This window comes from Suricata suricatta, chromosome 11 (assembly GCF_006229205.1).
Source record: "Suricata suricatta isolate VVHF042 chromosome 11, meerkat_22Aug2017_6uvM2_HiC, whole genome shotgun sequence".
Lineage (NCBI taxonomy): Eukaryota > Metazoa > Chordata > Mammalia > Carnivora > Herpestidae > Suricata > Suricata suricatta.
This window is the reverse complement of record NC_043710.1, coordinates 19,339,136-19,346,019: the sequence shown is the minus strand read 5'-3', so window position 1 is coordinate 19,346,019 and position 6,884 is coordinate 19,339,136. Positions and strand designations below refer to the sequence as shown.

Sequence of the window (6,884 nt, the reverse complement as noted above, 5' to 3'; positions counted from 1 at the left end):
ATGAAGAAGATCCATCTCCAGTCCTTCAGAAGTAGAGATGCTGGTATACATTCCCTTCCCTAGGAGAAGAGTCTGACATAGGTGAGGAGGAGGGGGGAGTTGAGAAAAGGGAGGGGCTCCCCTCTACTGATTCACCAGGGACTACAGATTACAGATCCCTGGTTTGGTTCCCATGAGCTTTCAGCACCCAGAAAGAAATAAAAGTCTTGCTTTCCAAAGAAAGGACAGGGCCAGGCCCAGAGCAGGAGAGAGACGGTCCACTGATATTTAAAACTGCTATATAATAAGAATCCTATTGTATTTTCTGTTGGCTTCTAAATTGAAATCTGTTAAGATGAGGCAGCTGGAATCCAAATGAATTTCAACACTAAGGATATTAATCAAAAAACAGGTAAGCAATCCAGCATGGGCAGCTGTGCACTCCCGACTGAAAGGCACTGGGGAGGGGTTCAGAGGTGCTGCCTCCCCTGCAGGACGGGTGGATAGAAAGCCATTTCTTTGGAAGGTCAGAAGAGAATCCGATCTCTTGCCTACGTGCCCTGCCTTTGGCATGCTTCAGGGCTCTCAGCAAAAGCGCTCAATTCCCTAAATAACCCCTGGAAGGAAAATACCTCCTCTACTTATGGCTTGAATGATATGTCTTAGCATCTGCCCAAAGTGGTGATTTCACCAGTTCTAAGTAGGCTTTATGATACACAGAGGGCTCTGCCTGGACAGATCACCCCATGTCCATAGAGAGGTAGGCTAAGGAAGAGCACATATGCAGGGCCAGTATTCTTCTCTCGTGGCTTGGAGTGCAGTCCAGCTCACATAGGGGCAATAAACACCACAAAATCATATGCTAAAAAGACTAACTGTTAGCCTCCGAAAGTGTGGGAAAGGTGACGAAGTGATTCATTCATTCTTTTATTTGTTCTTCATTCAACTAATATTTATGACATGTCTGCTATGTGCCTACAGTTATTTTAAAAGTTCTATTAATCCAAACCTGCACCAAAAATCATATAAGAATGAATAATATATTCATCTTGCATATATATGAATGACTATTTTTTGGCAGAGGGAAGAGGCCATTATATGCCTGTCTATTACATGGTAGAGTGAAGAGGCGATCCTTTGCTGCATTCTCATCTCCCACACCTTCTAAGTTGCAGTGCTCCAAACCTGAGATGCATTCTCCAAATATGCCCATTCCCTGGGTTATGTCACCTAATTTCGTGGTTGTAAAGCCACTGCCAAATTTCTATCTCTAGCTCAGATCTCCTCACTGAACTTGAGCTTGGAATATTCCATTCCCCATCTGACATCTACATTCATATGTCTACAGGCCACACATGCCCAAGCTAAGCTTCTGATCTTCCTCCACCAAGAACGCACACTGCATAGGCTTTTCTATTTAACAAATGGTAACCCCATCCATCAAGGTGCTCATTCCAGAAGCCTGAGACATCTTTATCACTTCTCTTTTAAGTAACCATGTGTAACCAGTCAGCAAATTCTGCCAGCATCACATTCAGAATATACACAGAATCCAACCACTTCTTAGCACTATTGCTATCACAATGTCCCTGGACCAAACCACCTTCAACTCTCATGTGGATTACTGTAACTGTCTCCCAACTTATCTCCCTGGTTCTGCCCTTTTCCTTAGCATCTGTTCTCAAGACAGCGACCAGGGGGATTATTAGCAACATAAACCAGATCAGCTCATTCCTCCATTCCAAACCTTCCAGTAGCTCCCTATTTCACTCAGAAGACCAAAGTTCCTTCCAATAACCCATAAGGTCTTCATGATATGAATTACATCCAGGCCACCCCACCTGACTCCCACTCATTCACTTTGCTACAACCACATTGGTCTCTTTGGTCTTCCCTGAAACAGCTAAGTAGACTTCTACCTCAGGACCTTTGTACTTGATGTTTCCTCTTTCTGGAATACTCTTCTCTAAATTATCAATATGGCTCACTTTCTCACTTCCTTCTGATGTGTCAGAAGGAAGTATATAACATCCTATATAACTACTCTCTCCCAAGACTCCTTACTCCCTTACCATGCTTTAGTTTTTTCTTTTGTGATATTTTCACTATCTTATATACCAAAGTGCTCTTGTTTACTGTCCATCATGAAACCATAAATTTTTTTTATTCTCTGGTATATTCCCAGCATCTAGAACAGTCCCTGGAATATAGTAATTCCTGAATGAGAAAGATGCATGTACCACTTGATACATGAATAAATGGTCCTAAAAGCTGGTAACAGAATTTCTCTTCAGAAGACAACTGACTTTGTTGACAAAATATCTTGATAAATCTTTAGGATACAAGGTGAGAGAGAAACAGAGAGGCAAAAGAAGGGACAGATAAAGTGGAGGGTAACTATGGAAATAGTGTGACTAAAAGGACCAACTGAGGTAAAGTGGCACGTGAGAAAAGACTCTGCAAGGTGAAAAACAAAATGTATCATAAACAAAAGTATTCAGTATTCTCTTTGAAGTTGTTCTGTTAAACTCCTCATGTTTCCTCAATGCATAAATCTTGTTAGACTTATTCACTGCTTTGTATGTGTCTTTTGCATGCTGGAGAACAACTCTAAGTACTAGACTCTGCCTCCCTGGCAGATTGAGGAAACCGTGCAGGAGCTGCAACACTCACAATCAAAAGACCAGAATCTGAGTTCTGGTGTCATCACTTTTGAAGTATAAATCCCTGGGCATGGCTCCAAGCTTCTGTTTCCCCGACTGTACGTAACAAACAGCTGTATACGCTGGTGATACAAATAGAGTCACATCACTTCTTAACTTTATTAGCAATAAAGCCACTATCTCCCTCTTGAAGCTCATTTCCATGAATTATCCAAGAAAGTCAAGGGATTTAAAGACCCATAAAATGATTTTTCTTATCCAGGGGTATGGAAAATAGAGCCTGAGCAGTCAACAGATGTGCTATCACTCCTTGCTGGAGCCGGGTCTTTCCCAAAGTCGCTGCGGATCCACTGCTGTGACATTTCACTGCTCCAGATTCTAGCACACTGATTCTTCAGGAGAGGTGAATCTCAGTTCCTTCAGAGCTACGCCCAGCCAACAAAGCCCCAAAGGGGGACCTCTATAGATCTGATGGCTAACACGAGTGTGCTCTTTTATATGGCCACTTTCTAGGGAACCATTTAGCTCTGGAGTACTGGATTACTCTTCCTTATCCTCTGCCTCTCAGATCCCAAACCACCTCTCCACCTTCTTCGCAGACTAGAGAAACAGGCTGCTTTTCTTTGATGACCTCAAAACTAAAAAACGTCTCATCATAGCTTCTGCCTTCAGAATATGGGCCTGCTTGTCTACCCTTTTAAGAGTGGCTAGCCAGGGACTTGAGAAGGACACACTCTATCATTCAAAGGAAAGATAGTCTCGGTGGTTCTAAACACATTTACCCTTCAAAGAGAATGTCACGTTAAGGTGACCACACTACCCTCCTTAATGCAGGGGATCTGCTGCAGTAGGTCCATGGTTCCCTAGAAAGTGACCATATAAAAGAGCACACTCGTGTTCCCGGCATCCATTGAAAAAATAATCTCTTGGGGGCCACATTGCTGTATGTCCAACTCTGTTCCTGGAAGTATTATATGATGCTGTGAAAACGCTCCCTTAAGCATGGTGCACTATACGAACATTGTCGTCATCATAAAGATGACTGAAGAACTCCAGCATAGTGTAAAAAACATAAGCTACAAGGCAAAGCAGACTAGACAAAGAATCCAGTTCTGCCACTCACTATCTGTGCAACTTTTTGCAAGCTACTTAACCTCCCTGAGCATTCATTTGTAAAATGAGAAAATTACAATATTAGTGATATTAATATAGTATATTAATAATACAATACCAATAATTATCTCTTGGGAGTTGTAAGGAATATCTATGAAGTGCTAATCTAACAGGCAAAATATCTACATTAGCTCCAGGCACAGAGTAGTAAGTGCTCAATAAATTGTAACTATCATTATTTTTACATCCAGCTCTAAGTGAAGTGAATGTTTATTGACTATAAGGTATAATGAAACACACATATGTATGATTTCATTTAACACTTACCTGTGTGGTCACTACTATACTGCTATTTTGTAGACAAAGCCATTAAGGCCTAAAGAGAATGGTACGTTGCCAGAATTATACTACTAGAAGGTAGCACAGGGAGTATTTGCACCCACGTGTCCCTGCCGGCCACATAACAAACTCTCACACTCTATGCCTTACAGCAACCAGTATTTATAATCTGCAGGTCAACTGTGATTCTGCTGATAAGCCACCTCAGTTGAGTAGCTTAGCTTCAGGCTGCACATTCTATGTCTGCTCCATTATCTTACTTGGGATCCCAGGCTGAAAGGACCATGGCTACCACTGCCATGTCCTTCCTGTGACAAATAACCAAAGCACAAAGGGGCAGGCCTGACCACACAAGCACATTCGAAGCCCATCATGTCTGCTAACATTCCAAAGCAAGTCACATGGCTAAACCCAGCCATCAGTGTAGAAGGGAAGTATACTACACCACAGTGTAAAGGAGGAATAATATCTTCAGAACAATCATTCAAACAATCACACCAGATCTCACCACTTCCAGAATCTGAGCTCTAACTCATTGTCCTACAAGGCCTCTCTATTACTCTAAGACAGTACTTCTCTAACCAAAAAAAAAAAAAAAAAATCATTATTACACCTCTTTTTCACTATTAACCTGCATGGGATCTTAGGTTCCTCTTACTTATTGCCTATATCACCTGGCTTGGCTCTTTAAAACAGCCGAAACAGCTCAGCTGGAGGATAAATGAAAAGTAGATAGCCCATTATTCACTGCTCATAGCAAAAGCCAGACTGTGCAGCCCCAATAAGCAACCTGCTGGGTCTACAAATTTGCCATGCTTCGCTCGGTTAAAACTTTATTGGGCACAGTATGGTAACTCAATTAATAGTGAAAATGACACTGGCAAGTGTCACTGACATTGCAACCAATTATTTTTTCCTTAATATCTTTTTTAAATCACAAGCTGACCAAATTCAACAAGAGCCATGTTCTTCCACAGGGCATATTTAGTCTGTCTCTGCCTTCCCCATTACCTTCCACTGTCAGGGTCCCACAACTCTGTCACCAGTTATAAGCCTCTCTCTTCTCCCAACAACAGTGCAGCTTCCCCCCAAAGGAGCTAACTGAAAACACAAATCAGGCTGTTTGGCAGGATTTGGTGTTATTGGTAGTTTTTTTTTTTTCCTATGAATCATAATTTGACTGACTTAATTATTTCCTCTTACTCACAGTGGTCCTTGTTTAGAAAGCACACACACAGAAACAAACTGCAAACCCAACCTGAATTACCACCTAAAAAAATGCATGAGGATGGATTCAAAAACACCAGCACATGCCCTGAAAAACCCATAGGTACCTGGTCTTCCAAGGTGTCCTGGACTCAAGTGGTCCCACCAGACTTGTCATCTTCAGCCCTGAGCTGGAACTTGACTGACTTACAGTAGCCAGCTGGGCTAAAAGTCAAAGGATGACTAATTTTAATGCATAAGCAATTGGATTTCCAGTCTACAATCTTCAAAAAAGAAAAACTCTATCATACACAATGTTCAATCCAGAAAAATCTCATGATTGGGAGTCATTCCAAGTTATTTCAAGCTTAAGTCCAGATGGGCAGAGGATGACCCTCTATATTTAACACATATTTATCAGGGTTGAAGACATCCATGTCATCAGAATACAGAAAATATAGGTACTTAGAGCATCTCCCAGAAAGTAACTTTCCATCTTGTCTCTTGTGATTGGATTCTGAACATTACCAATTGAAGAAAAGCCACCTACATGGATGCTGGTAGACTTGTTGAAGCACAGTAGGATCTCCCATCTCGGATCCTGGGATTTCTTGACCCTACTAAACCAATACATACAGAAAAGGCTCTCCACTGTCTCTAGTCATAGCAGATTGATACTGTCTTCAGGCTAAATTTTCATGTCCTTATGACTAGCTTTGGGGTTAATGCTGAAGTACACAATTTCTGGGCTCAGCTCAGTCCAAAACTGATGATACATCAGCTAATAGGTCTCCATAAAAGCTCCTGCTAGCTCCATGCGGTCATCAGTCAGACCATGGTGTGTACCCAGAGCCAGGGTCACAAGCAAAAAAACACACTAAATGATGCATCTTGGGTCTGAACTTTTCATCCAAACTTCCCCCAGGGCTAGTCTCGGACTGCTGAAGCACATGCATTTTTTATTCCTTCTATGGCTTCAACACCTTCTTGTAGTAACTGAATTTCTTTCTTTCTGCCTTGGTTCCAGTGCTTCAGCAGAGCTCTGGCTCCAAGAGTGAAGATCCACTGAAGAAGCCATTGTTGGTATAAATGAACATTTCCAAACAGGGAATGTATATACTTGGTCGCTTCCACCACTGTTTCCTGAAATTTCTTATCTCCAGTGGGACAACAGGGCATTATGAATGCAAATGGAATGCTCATCACTTTTGACACTAAGCTGACATCTTAGGAGACATGCCAGTGACTGTTTAGATCAAAGTATGGAAACCAAGTCACGACCAAATAAGCTAGGAGGAAAAAAATTTACTATGGTGATGGGAACTTCCCTTTCCCCAAGCAAGCCCCTTCTTCACCTGCACCTGCTCACTGAGACTCAACACCACCACGGTACTGTTCCAAAGCAGTGGCATCAGCTCTCAATATTAAACTTTTCCACTTCTGCTTCTATATTTCCTGCATCAGCCCTGGAGACACCACCCCCAGCCTGCCCCACAGAGCACTCACTGCTCCTGCACCTGCGACTCTGGCCAATATTTAAACTGCCAGCCAATTTAGTTGCTTGTCTTACAGTCATCCCCCAAG

At 42.1% G+C, this 6,884-nt stretch overlaps 1 pseudogene; it reads right to left on the bottom strand.

The window, feature by feature from the left end:
- Positions 1 to 5,668: 5,668 nt before the first annotated feature.
- Positions 5,669 to 6,479, bottom strand: LOC115272473 (annotated as a pseudogene).
- Between the last annotated feature and the right edge of the window lie 405 nt (positions 6,480 to 6,884).